The sequence below is a fragment of the Stomoxys calcitrans genome, chromosome 1, assembly GCF_963082655.1.
Source record: "Stomoxys calcitrans chromosome 1, idStoCalc2.1, whole genome shotgun sequence".
Lineage (NCBI taxonomy): Eukaryota > Metazoa > Arthropoda > Insecta > Diptera > Muscidae > Stomoxys > Stomoxys calcitrans.
The window spans coordinates 218,812,747-218,827,585 of NC_081552.1; the positions used below are offsets into that span (position 1 = coordinate 218,812,747).

General features: G+C 39.9%; 1 protein-coding gene across 9 annotated transcripts in view; it reads left to right on the top strand.

The window, feature by feature from the left end:
* LOC106090109 (collagen alpha-1(XVIII) chain) overlaps positions 1–14,839 on the top strand; it is a 1,585,531-nt gene that overhangs the window by 1,352,569 nt on the left and 218,123 nt on the right. The gene's annotated exons all lie outside the window — the stretch shown is intronic.

Here is a 14,839-nt window from a genome sequence, read left to right on the forward strand (position 1 = left end):
ATCTTCTTGCACATATAGGTGAAGAAAGACGTTTAACAACTGCACCAAGTATGATCTAATTAAGTCCATAGCCTGATATAGCTGCCGTATAAACCGATCTTGCGTCTTGACTTCTTGAGCCACTAGAGGACGCAATTATTATCAGGTTTAGCTGTAATTTTGCATGAGGTATTTTGGTACCACTTCCATTCACTGTGCTAAATATGATTTAAATCGATTCATAACCTGGTATAGCTGTCATATAAACCGATCGTGGATCTTGAGCCACTAGAGGGCGCAATTCTTATCCGATTTGGCTGAATTTTCGCATGAGGTGTTTTGGTAGCACTTTCATCAAATCGCTTCATAACCTGATATAGCTGCTATATAAACCGATCTCCCGATTACACTTCTTGAGGTCGCAATTCTTATCCGATTTGGCTAAAATCTTCTTGCACATATAGGTGAAGAAAGACTTGTAACAACTGCGCCAAGTATGATCTAATTAAGTCCATACCCTGATATAGCTGCCGTATAAACCGATCTTCCGATTAGATTTCGTGAGCTTCTAGAGGGCGCAAATTGGGGGTTTTGGTATGACTTTCAACAAGTATGGGCTGAATCGGTTGATAAGCTGATATGGCCTGAATTTGCATGAAATTCTGAAGGTGGTATTTTTCTGTGACTTTTAACAACCATGACAAGTACGGTCCATATCGGGCAATAAGTTGATGTTGCTTTAGAAAAAAAGTGTAAAGAAAGTATATTTGATTAAAGTTCATTCTAAGTTTTATCAAAAATGTATTTACTTTCTTTTAAAAAATCCGCAATTACTTTTTGAGCAACCCAATATATATTGAAAAAGTCATTCAAATTACTTGACAAATGCGATCCATGGTGAAGGGTATATAAGATTCGGCCCGCCAGAACTTTTTCTTCGTTTAATATTTGATTGAAAGGGTTTTTCTTTAGAACAAAATATTAAAATTTTGAGTCTATAGAAAATTTTATTGAAATGATGTCTGCTTTGGAAGTTTAATTGATACTTAGCCATGGCTTAGCTAAGGCCCACCCAAACATTATTTCTGCCTCTGGTTAATTTTTGGTGTGCCATCTTTTTTTGCTACCGGTCTCCGTTGTCCTGTCCTTTGGGAAATTGACTAGAGTTTTATTTCGATCAATTTTTTATTACATGTTTTCTCTGTGTTTTTTTTTTTCAAAGTTTAACTTTCTCCAGCCCCAACATTTCCTTTAATGTCATCAATTTTCTAGCACACAAATGGTTGTTGGTTTTTTCTCTTTCGTTTTGTTTTTGTTCATTGGTTTTGTTCGAGTAAAGTTTTTGTTGTGTCGTTGGTTTTTCTAGGCGAGAAACTCAATTGATTTGAATTCAATTTAGCTTCTCGGTAAGTTAATTCGCAAAATAAATATTCAATATTCGGCAGAGATGATGGTGGGGTATGTGTCTGCCAGCCGACGTTTTATAAATGGAAATGTCTTTGTTTTTCAGGCATCCATTCCTTTTAGCCCATAGTCTAAACTAAAGTAATAATTTTTTTTCAAACGAAAACAAAATAAACATTGTGCCAAAAACCACTGGATGAAAGTCGAAAAAGTTTTGTAACAATAAAAGGTGGTTATTGGTTTTCCTTTTTTTTCTTTGTGTGACATTTGTTGGGAGGGATGACCTTTTTGGACGATTGAATTTTCAAAATTAATATCTCGGTTTGTGTTTTTCCAAAGGACTTTGATAGAAATGTTTACTCTATGTTTGCTATGGAGAAAGAGAAGAGGTCACTTAACACAAATGTCTGTGTGTTGGTGGCTGTTGAAGTGTAAGTTTTTGCGGAAACCACGAAAATGTTACTTTTTTCAATGTTTTCTGCTGCCACCCTCCTCATTTTTAACCCAGTCCCTTTTATACCCCGCCACCATAGGATAGGGGGTATACCAATCCAGTCATTCCGTTTGAACCGATTACCTTGAAATTTTCACAAATTGTGTTGGTCTGGAAGGAAACATAGGTTATATAATTTTTTGATATCGGAAGGGGGGCGGACCCTCCCCCTTACCGCAAAAGTACTACCCAAAAATAAAAGTGGACCGATCAGGACAATATGGGACTCAAATGAAAGGTATTCCGGAGTAGAGTACGAATTTCATATTAAAAATTGGGTCCAAGTAACTGGGGGGGCCGTCCCGACCCTAAAACCCCCTAAAATAGGATTTTTGGACGTTCATGACAATATGGGACTCAAATAAAAGGTGTTCGTGAGTAGATTGCGAATATGAACGGAAAGGAGAAATAAGCTTCATAATTTGTGGATTTCGGAGGGGGGCGGACCCTCCCCCGTTACCCAAAAACACCACCCAAAATCAAAAGTGGATCGATCGGGACAATATGGGATTCAAATGAAAGGTATTGGAAAATAGAATACGAATATAGTATTAAAATTTGTGTCAAAGTACCCATCGGGCCGCCCCAACCCCGAAATTCCCCCAAACAGACATATTGGACGTTCATGTCAATATGGGCCTCAAATGAAAGGTATTCGGGAGTAGATTACGAAACTGGCACACAAAATCAGTTCGAAGTATAGGGGGTTATCCTACCTCCCAAAAATGCCTTAAATGGGCACATGACCCATTATGACTATATGGGACTCGGTTTTTTTGTTTTTTCCGCAGAATCAAACACGGCTTAACTGATTTTCTTAAAATTTTCACAGATTGTGTAAGTTTGTCTGGAAGGAAACATAGTCTAGATAATTTTTAGAAATCGGATGTGGGGGAGGGACCGCCCCCATCCCCTTACCCCAAAAACGCCACCCAAAACCAAAAGTGGACCGATGGGCACAACATGGTTATCAAATCAAAGGTATTGGGGACTAGAAAATGAATATCGTATTAAAATTTTGGTCCAGTGGGCGGCCCCAACCCCAAAACTTCTCTAAACAGATATATTCGGGGTTCCTATCAATATTGGACTCAAATGAAAAGTATTCGGCATTAGATTACAAATATGACTTAAAAAATTTGGTCCAAGTAATGGGAGGTCGCCCACCCCCAAATACCCCCAAATGGGCATATGAGCCGACCATGTTTATATGGGACTCAAATGAAAGGTATTAGAGAGTAGATTACGAATATGACATTGAAATTGGTGTTCAAGTCTATGTGGCGCTTTTCCTCCTAAAGATACGTCAAATGGGTTATTTGACCCATTATGACAATATGGGAAAGGTATTTCAGAGTAGAAAACGAATTTGATATCCAGTTTTGGAGCCAAGCGTTTGGGGGTAAGCCCTAAAGCACCCCCAAAACTGAACTGCATTTCCAATTATGGCAATATGGAGTTCAAATCAACGGTATGAGCATAGTGCCGGTGGCCGTCCAGCCCCAAAAACACCCTCCAAACGGTTCACATTTACCGACCAAGGCAATATGGGACTGAAATTAAAGGGATTTGGAAGTTGAGCACGAATTTGATATCCATATTTGATTCGATATGTCTGAGTTGACATCCCTTCCCTAAAAAGCACTTCTCAGTGCCCTAATTTTCAAAACGCCACATCTCGATTGGTAATGCGATCTCTGTGGCTAGAACAACAACTTTCACAATTTTCTGCCAAAAGAAATAACAAAACGTTCGCACCACTCAACGGTTTTTAAGAGCTAATGGAAATTAAAAAAAAAAAACACTCTTGAAGTTCAGAAATCTTTATTTGAATCGATAGTAAGTGCCATATAATTTTATGTTTAAAGATTGTGTCATGCAAATATTGACTGTGCCTCAAATGCTCCATCCGCTTAGTCCAATTTTGGCATAGTCTTACCAACATTTCGGTCGGTATCTCACTAATAAATGCTTGAATGTTGTCTTCCAATGCGTCAATTGAAGCGGGCTTGTCTGTATAGACATGAACTTTAACATTGTTCCACAAAAAACAGACTAAAGGTGTTAAATCAACCGATCTAGTCGGTCCCCAATGTAAAATGTTTACCGAACTCGCCTCTTAATAAGTTCATTGCTACCCATGCTGTGTGGCATGTGGCACCGTCTTGTTGAAACCACATGTCAAGCAAGTCAAGCTCTTGCATTTTGGGCAAAAAAACGTTGGATATCATCCCACGGTAGCGCTAACCATTCGGAGTTACTTTACGATTTGCATCACCTTTAAAGAAGTACGGTCCAATGATGCCACCAGCCCATAAACCACACCAAACTGAGTTTTTCTGAATGCATTAGTAGCTCTTGCAATGCTTCTGGCTGATCTTTACTCCAAAATCGAAAATTTTGCTTATTTATGTATCCATTTAGCCAAAAATGAGCCTCGTCGCTGAATATGAAGTAGCGCGCGATGAACTTTCTTAACAGAGCACGCATTTTGATAATAAAATTCAAGAATTTGCAAGCGTTGTTCGTTTGTAAGACGATTCATGGTTAAATTATAGACCAAACCGAAGATGTTTGACAGTGAAACAAACCACGATACGTGCGTGAGCTGTTTAAACCCGTGTTGCCAAAAGGATAATAGCTAAACAATTACCGTTTAATTCTTACACCGCTTAAAAAAGTCCAAGATCTTGAATACTTCCTTCCATACTTCGAATACATGTTTTGACCAACGGACGTTACATTGCCCTCACATCACATCTCCATGCCCAGAGCATCAAGAGCCACTGACTACACCGTCGATAGATATTGACGATTGTAAATTGTCAGTGAATCCTTTGTGGGGCAACAAACGCGTCTTGCGGGCATTAAACTGCACTCTGTTCGTTCAACCCCACTCTGAAGTGGCCAGCAAATCCCAGCAGAGTATTACGTCCATAATTCGCCTCTTGTCTTCAATCTTTCGAAGACTTGGCCTTCTGCTTCATCAGTGTCTTCACGACCTTCGTTTAAAGTTTGGCATACCAAATATCACTCTCTCTCTCTTTCTTTTCCACCTTTCAGTCTGTCTCTTTTCCCATTTGAGAGATAAAAATACAATCTCACAATTAAATCAAAGCACAACATTAAACGTATTTTTTCCCATTAAAAAGTCCTGCCCCAAGGGCGGGAAGTAAACACACGTGTTAGCGGCCAATTACAAATTACCAGCAATTTAGTTGTTTTGGTTTGTTAAGCTAATAAATACAAAGCTCTTTTGGGTTTTTTCTCCTTTTGTTATTGCCATTGTTTTTTTTTATTTCTGTTTGGTTTTTCTGTATCGCATTTTTTCAATTTACATTACATTTATCATTTGCAATTCGGCTAATTTAATTCATACTTTTCATGCCCTACATCAGCTTTTGTGGTTTTTAGCCATTAAATATTTGTTGTTGGCCGATTTTTTTTTTTTTAATGTATGGTAAAAGAAGGAGAGCGAGACCACACTAGCCAGATTAGCGAAAACGTGCATTGTGACAATGGCAATAATTGTAATGCTGTATTTATATTCATTATAAGTAACAATATGTCTGACATAAATGCCAAAGACCTTAAGGGAGTATAAAGGGACCTGATTAGACCATAAGGCAAGGTATTGGAAATAATGAATTTAGTATGTGTACAAATGTAAAAACGTTAAAAGGCGTTAAGTTCGGCCGGACCAAACTTTGGATACCCATCAACATGGGTATATATGTAATCTACTTTTCGTCAAAATCCGGTGAAAAATGCATACCTTATGCCCCATAGCAGTTATATCGAAATATGTTCCGATTTGGACCAAATACTTACAAGTACAAGTACAAGTCATTTTTCAATTGTGTCTAACAAAATATTGGTCTTTTAAGTAGCTATATCTAAAAATAAACCGATCTGAACCATATACGACACGGATGTCGAGAAGCCTAACATAAGTCACTGTCCTAAATTTCGACGAAATCGTACAATAAATGCGCCTTTGATGGTCCCAAAACCTCAAATCGAGAGATCGATCTATATGGCAGCTACATCCAAATCTGGACCGATCTGAGCCAAATTGAGGAAGAATGTCGAAGGGCTAAACCTAACTCACTGTCCCAAATTTCGGCATTATCGGGCAATAAATGTCCCTTATATGGACTCAAAACCTTAAATCGAGAGATCGGTCTATATGGAAGCTTTATCCAAATCGGAACCGATCTGGGCCTAATTGAAGAAAGATATCGAAGGGCCTAAGACAACTCACTGTCCCAAATTTTAGCAAAATCGGATAATAAATGCGCCTTTTATGAGCCCAAAGCCTTAAATCGAGAGATCGGTCTATATGGCAGCTATATCCAAATTTGGACCGATCTGGGCCAAATTGACGAAGGATGTCGAAGGGTTTAACACAACTTACTGTCCCAAATTTCAGCAAAATCGGATAATAAATGTGGCTTTTATTGGCCTAAGACCCTTAATCGTCGGATAGGTCTATATGGCAGCTGTATCCAAATCTGGACCGATCTAAGCCAAATTGAAAAAAAAATGTCGAAGGGCTAAACTTAACTCACTGTCCCAAATTTCGGCGTTATCGGGCAATAAATGCCCCTTTAATGGGCTCAAAACCTTAAATCGAGATACTTGTCTATATGGCAGCTATATCCAAATCTGGACCGATCTGTGCCATATTGCAGAAGTATGTCTAGGGACCCAACTCAACTCACTGTCTCAAATTTCGACGAAATCGGATAATAAATGCGCCTTTTATAAGCCCAAAACCTTAAATCGAGAGATCGGTCTATAGGCAGCTATATCCAAATCTGGACCGATCTGAGCCAAATTGAAGAATAATGTCAAAAGGCCTAACACAACTAATGGTCCCAAATTTCATCTAAATCGGATAATAAATGTGGCTTTTATGGGCCTAATGCCCTTAATCGGCGGATCGGTCTACATGGCAGCTATATCCAAATCTGAACCGATCTGGGCCAAATTGAAAAAGGATGTCGAAAATCCTAACACAACTCACTGTCCCAAATTTCAGCAAAATCGGATAATAAATGTGGCTTTTATGGGCTGCCAGATAGGTCTATATGGCAGCTATATCAAAATCTGGAACGATCTGGGCCAAATTGAAGAAGGTAGTCGAAGGTCCTAACGCAACTTACTGTCCTAAATTTCAGCAAATTCGGATAATAAATATGGCTTTTATGGGCCTAAGACCCTAAATCGGCGGATCGGTCTATGTGGGCGCTATATCAAGATATAGTCCGATATAGTCCATCTTCGAACTTAACCTCCTTATGGACAATAATTAAGATCGTGCTAAGTTCGGCCGGACCGAATCTTATATACCCTCCACCATGAATCACATTTGTCGAGCTCTATGCGCTGTATCTCTTTTTAGGCAATCAAATAATATTGAATAAGAACTGTTATTGGATCTATTGGAGCTATATCAAGTTATAGTCCGATTCGCACGGTATGTGAATGCTGAACATTGTAGAAGTCATTGTGTAATATTTCAGTATATTCGGATAAGAATCGCGCCTTGTAGGGGCTCAAGAAGCAAAATCGGGAGTTTATATGGGAGCTGTATCAAGCTATTGATCGATTCAGACCATATTAGACACGTATGTTGAAGGTCATGAGAGAAGCCGTTATACAAAATTTCTGCCAAATCGGATGATAATTGCGCCCTCTAGAGGCTCAAGAAGTCAAGATCCCAGATCACGGTTTATATGGCAGCTATATTAGGTTATGTTCCAATTTACGTCATACTTAGCACGATTATTGGAAGACATAACAAAACACCTCATGGAAATTTCAGATGAGAATTGCGCCCTCCAGCGGCTCAAGAAGTCAAGACCCAAGATCGGTTTATATGGCAGCTATATCAAAACATAGACCGATTTGAACCATACTTAGCGCAGTTATTGGAAGAGATGTCGCACTGCGGCACGCCGTTCGGACTCGGCTATATAAAGGAGGCCCCTTATCATTGAGCTTAAACTTGAATCGGACTGCACTAATTGATAGGTGAGAAATTTGCCCCTGTGCCTTGCTGGAATATTCATGGGCAAAATTTGTATGCTAGTTGTGGAACCCTCGACTTCATTTCCCTTTAAAGTTCCTAGTTCGAATCAGAATTTGATGTAACTGCATTTAAACCGATCACCCAAACTTTAGGTGGTGAAATTGATAAACTTTAGGTGGTGGGTATCCAAATATCGTCCCAGACGAACATATTCCACTTTGATTTTGCTGCTTCCTGTTATTGTTATGACATTTGGTGACACCTTTTATTAAGGCTTTCCTTTGTTGGTTGCCTTATCTTATTCTTGGAACAAGCATTTCACAGCATAGGGTATTTCCGTGCTGACCCAATTTCTTTGGAAATTTAATTATGACAATGCTACTTTCAACGCTCAACTCCACAACATTCCTGATTTTTGTGAGTGAATGCACTGTAGTAAGCCCAGAAATAAATATAAGTTACTGAGAAATACCCAGAAATGTAATGTTTTTTTTTCATTTTTCATGTAAAACTTTTATCGTTGCCATTAATTTCGTTCATGGCATTGTTTACTTGAATTTTTTCATTCCTTAGTGCTTCATTGTTTGCAAACCAATTAAAATTTATATCCAGTGTTGCTTTTTCACTCTTCCAACTTGGCGCAACTACATGCGTAGTTGACTTCTTGAGGTCTTGCGAAAACGATTCCCACATTATTTTTGGGATTCCTGCTGTGATTCTGAACAGTTGGGTTTTTTTTTTTTTGTTCGTTTGTCCCATTCAAAGCAAATGCCAACCATCCAAACCATCAAGCAAATGTTTTGACATTTCCTTTGGTCTTTTGAGCTGGGACACAAGCAGAAGATTAATATCGTTACGACAATAAACGAAAAGAAAACTTTTGTAGATTTTTAATAATGCAAATTACAAGATAATTAAGAAATCCATTAATATTTTGTTCTGTAATGCCACCGAAAAATTAAAAAAGGACCACAGCAACCTCCGCCGCCCCCACGCACTGCGACATCGCCTTGACTGGCATTACATCGCACAAAAAATGCCACTCGCCGAGTCTTGCATTTATAATTGAAATTTGGTCAAAAGTTTAATGGGGCAGGGGTAGATGTGTTTGTGGATTTTTGGACGAAGCACAAGAGAGGGATGTTGAGTGCGTATTAAGGGAAGGTCGTTTTTTTTTTTGTGTCATCCACCATTCAGCATCAAAGGTACCATAATTTATGTTGGACTCTTATCCTGAGAATCTGTAAAATAATTTCAGTATTTATCAAAATATATGTTTGTTGTCGTTGTTGTTGGGTATAAAGTAAACAACTTTAATAAATGAAGACATTAAAATGGGATAATGATGGCAGGGAAAACATGTAATCAATGTCTGAAAATCTGTCACCGGATTTTTATATAGGCCAAAAGAGTCCGGTTTTCTACGGAGTCTCCTCTTCATTTGAATCTCATTTTGCCATGATGCCAGAGAATATTGATAAAAATTTTTCCCTATTTGAAGTAGAATGAAAAAAACGACGAACCAAGATTAGATGGGGTGCAACACCAATGAGAAAACCATAGAAAGGCCAGTTTCTTATTCTACTATCAAATTTCCTTTAGTTGAGTCCCATACTGACATTGCCATCGATACAAATGTTCACACTCGACGCCCTCCTTAGTTGACACTTTACCATTTTACACATTTCGTAATGGCGTCACTACAACACCAAACGGTGACGAACCATACTACAGCTGCCATAACACGAGGCATGAATTTGGCTGCGGATTTGTGGTTAGTCGGAGACTGAAACACCTAGTCTCCAGCTTTACTCCGGTGGATGAGAGGCTAGCCATAATCCGCATAAAAGCCAAATTCTTCAACATCAGCCTTATTTGTGCCCATGCCCCGACGGAAGACAAAGACGAGCAGAGCGCCTAGAGAGAGAATATGACCGCTGCCCCGCCCATGATATTAAAATCGTTCTGGGAGATTTCAGTGCGAAAATAGGGAAGGATGACATTTTTGGTCCAACAGTCGGAAATTTAGCCTCCACGAGATAAAGTCCAGTAATGGGTTGAGGCTGATAGATTTCGCCGCGGCAAAAAACATGGTAGTTAGTAGCACCAGATTTCAACATAAAAATATCCACAAAGCCACATGGCTGTCACCCGATCAAAGCACGAGAAACCAAATTGATCACGTTGTGATAGATGGAAGGCATTCATCCAGCATGTTAGATGTACGATCGATCCATGGAGCGAATATCGATTCGGATCATTACCTTGTTGCAGCAAAGGTTCGCACCCGTTTGAACATGGCGAGGAAAGTACGATCTGACACTGCACGGAAGCTGGACATTGGAAAGCTGCAAACACAAGAATTGGCAGCGGCATACTCCACTCGACTGACCCAACTGCTTGATGAAAGCACTCCTTGTTCCGATGATATAATGGCGCAGTGGCAAACTATTGCCCACTCCATGGAAAATGCCGCGAAATCCGTACTTGGGTACCGGAAGCCCCCTTACAAAAAACCCATGGTACGACCAAGAGTGTCGAGATGCTACTGAAGCCAAAAATGCGGCATATAGAGCAACCCTGCAATCAGTAGCAACGCGCCAGATGAAGGAGAGGTATCGGGAGAAAAGGAGAGAAGAGAAACGTCTATTCCACAGAAAGAAAAAGGAAATGGAAAGACGTGAGTGCGAGCGAATTGTGATGTACAGGAGTCAGAATGAAGTTCGGAAATTCTACCAAAGAATTAAACACCAAACCGATGGCTTTGTTGCAGGCACATCCTCCTGCAGAGACAAAGAAGGAAATCTGGTAACTGACACAGACAACATGCTGAGGATATGGAAAGGACATTTTACCCAACTGCTAGTGTCCGATGTTGGCGGCGAAGACGATTCCGCAGAACCAATCAATGATGATGGTACGGAATGTTTACCTCCTAGTCAGAATGAGGTCCAAGTAGCAGTAACCCGACTAAAGAACAACAAGGCAGCAGCAGCCGACGGGTTACCCGCTGAACTATTTAAGACCGGACGCGACACGCTGATAAGGCGTATGCATCAGCTTATCTGCGCAATCTGGCTAGAAGAACGCATACCCGATGATTGGAACCTCAGCATACTATGTCCCGTACACTAGAAAGGAGACAAGACGGAATGCGCCAACTACAGAGGAATAAGTCTCCTCCCCACCGCATACAAGATACTCTCGAGCGTACTGTGTGAAAGATTAAAAACTAAAGTCAATGAGATAATTGGGCCCTATCAATGCGGTTTTAGACCTGGTAAATCCACCGTAGACCAGATATTCACACTGCGCCAAATCCTGGAAAAGACCCGAGCAGAACAAATCAACACCTACCACCTCTTTGTTGACTACAAAGCCGCCTTCGATACTCCTTTACGTTCAAAGGTATTTCAAGCCATGTCTGAGTTTGGTATCCCTGCAAAATTAATAAGACTCTGCAGGATGACACTTGCTGATACGCGTTCCTCAGTAAGAATAGGAAAGAATCTCTCCGAATCATTTAATACCAAACGAGGTTTCAGACAAGGAGACAGCCTCTCGTGTGGAGAAGATTATACGAGATGCAGATGTGAATAGATATGGCACACTAATCACAAGAGAGCACATGTTACTCGCCTATGCCGACGATATCGATATCATAGGTCGGTCACCGGAAGTAGTAACTGCATCCTTTGAAAGTATCAAAAGAGAGTCAGTGAAAATGGGTCTGGCAGTAAATGGAGATAAGACGAAATGGATGGTTCCCACTCCCAAAAAGCCTTGCACAACCGAGCAGATAAAGAACATGGAGAAAGTTGGGAACCACAACTTTGAGACAGTCAGTAGCTTTACCTACCTCGGCACCGCCATAACCGAAACAAATGACACCAGTTTTGAGATAAAGCGAAGAAGAATACTGACAAACAGATACCTACTTAGTCGGCAGTATAGAAACAAGGCCACCTCTCGACAGACGAATATTACACTATGCAAGACACTGATACTACCCGTGTTGTTATATGGTTCTGAAGCATGGGTACTTGTGAAAGCAGCTGAGGCCGTGCTTGGAGTATTAGAGAGAAAGATTCTTCGTAAGATATATGGACCAGTTTGCTATAATAGAGAATACAGGCGACGTATGACCCACGAGCTGTATGAGCTGTATGACGACGATAGCATAGTTACTAGCATCAAAATACAACGGACCAAAAGCCCAATGGGAAGATCAAGTGGTGGGAGTCACCTCGAAACTTGGTGTCAGAGATTTTAGAATGAGCGCAGGAGATCGAGGTGCTGATAACGCTATTCTTCGTTCGCCTAGTGGAAAAAATGTTCTGTCATAGCCAATTACAGTAAGTAAGTTGCATTAGATCCTCACATGTCTCCTCCAACTGTGGTGGTGATCGGACTATATTTAGATATACAATAGCTGACATATAGACCAATATTCTGTTTTACCATCTTAAACAGTGGACTATATTAAACCCCTTGACGTCCATGCCGAGTTTGTTGCAAATGTGGCCTTATTTGGATATAACTGCTATGGATTCGTACATGATGCATTTTTCACCGAAATGGAACCGAAGGTGGTTAATATACATATGCATATATCGAAGGTGGAGGGTACCCCCGATTCGGTCCCCCCGAACATAATCCCTTTTTACTTCTTATGTTTAAAAATTATCATTTTTCAAGATTTCTTTGTGCCACTTTGTTACGCTTCAAAGGAAATTTACAATTTTCTTCAATGGCTGGATTTGTGATTCCCAGTTGCCATAATGCTGTGGCTTTCAATGTTCAGCTATTTACTGTATGATGAAATTCTTATTATTGATGTTGTTGTTGTTGTGGCTTCTTCTATTGAGTCAACCCCTTGCCCCCCTCAATTTTTGCTTCTTGGTATGGTCCATGCGTTGTGCATGTCATGCCTGCCATGAAATATCAAAGTAATTAAGGATTTATGATTAATTAACTAAGAGATTGAGTTTAGTTATGCTGCTACTCTAGACAAGAGTTTGCATACATATACAAGTACCCCCACACACCCACACACACACCATTGCAAACACTTGTACAAAACCACCATCATAATTAAAGCTGAAATATACGGCAAATTCTGGGAAAGTAAATAATACCCCCACTATAGAAATGGGGCATTTAAAAGACATTGAAGCTGTCCAAAGATGGATAGCATTGGGGAATCAAGTAGAACGAGCGGTTTGTAGTAAAGAGTAGGGGTTCTTTAAATTCATGCCTTGTTTAATGGATGTCTAGTTATTTATTATGTTGTTATTTTGGATAATAATCATATTAAAATGTAAGCTTTATTAATTACGTGCTTTATTAACTCTACAAAATGCGTATTGATTCATTTACAGCAGATGTTTATGGTTTTTTTGCGGTGCGAAAAAGCTGCAATCCTAATATCTGGTGTACAGAGCACGAAACTTTGAGAGTGGTTCTCTTTAAAAGAACGAAACAAAAGAAAATAAACCCAATGGACTGGAATATCTTTCCTACAAGATATAGCATTTTTCGTCTAATAGTCTTTAGAATTCCAAAATGACAGTCTCATTGGTGTTAAGAGTAGACACATGCTTTTGTAACCCCAGCTCGTTCTTCATAAGGTTTCGTCGCCAGAACTAAGAGGGCACAACCACCACTGAAGTTCATTTTCTGTTGTTCTCGACGGTATTTGAAGCTAGACGTTTAGGGTTAATGGAGGACATGCTTACCCCTGAGCCACGGTTGCCCTTTTCGATATAGTTCCCATAAAACTTAGCTTCCAAAGTAACTCCTTTAGAAAGGATTTCCATGATATTTTATCAGTCGCGCCGCATATAGCATGACGCCACGCCTCATCTTAATACCCCAGGAGAAAATAGGAATGTCCAAAGTGTCCCCATCTTATTTAAACCTATCCGTCCGTGTATCTTGAAGAGCACTGTCAATACACCGGCAGCTACCCTCATACGTTCCACGAATGAGTCACAAACGTCAAACTCAGGCGTGGTAGATCAATGCTATCAAAGATCTCCTTCAGGGTACGGGGAGAAAGCTGTCTAGATGGGCGAGGGACAATGGGCTTGGCATAAAGCCCACAAAGGCAGAGCGGGTGTTGTTCACCAGAAGGAGGACGTATAACGAGTTCAGGAGACCGGGCCTGGGCGTTATTCTTGGGATAAAATAGAACTGGAGAATGAACGTTGTGGCTGTGGCGCTCTACTCATGGCGCAACTCAATAGACAGGACGCTTGTTGTGGCAGTGGGTCCTGCAAAGGGCGCGTCTAATCAGTTTAATGGGGAAGTTACAGGGTATTGGGACAGTGCTGTTATCGGATGCGGGAAGGAGTACTACTAGAGCAGCACTGAATGCGACTCTCTGAGACCTTTGCACTTGCAAGCGGAGGGCATGGTTTGTAGGTCTGCCTTTTGATTGATGTAGTCATGGACATGGCAACCTTAGGATTTCAGTCATTCGTTTGTTCTGCGGAAGGCCGATAGCATGGGACGACAACGTGGCATTGGCAAAATTTTCTCTAAAGACAAAATTTCAGTGAAATTTTCTCTAAAGACAAAATTTCAGTGAAATTTTCTCTAAAGACAAAATTTCAGTGAAATTTTCTCTAAAGACAAAATTTCAGTGAAATTTTCTCTAAAGACAAAATTTCAGTGAAATTTTCTCTAAAGACAAAATTGCAGTGAAATTTTCTCTAAAGACAAAATTTCAGTGAAATTTTCTCTAAAGACAAAATTTCAGTGAAATTTTCTCTAAAGACAAAATTTCAGTGAAATTTTCTCTAAAGACAAAATTTCAGTGAAATTTTCTCTAAAGACAAAATTTCAGTGAAATTTTCTCTAAAGACAAAATTTCAGTGAAATTTTGTCTTTAGAGAAAATTTCACTGCAATTTTGTCTTTAGA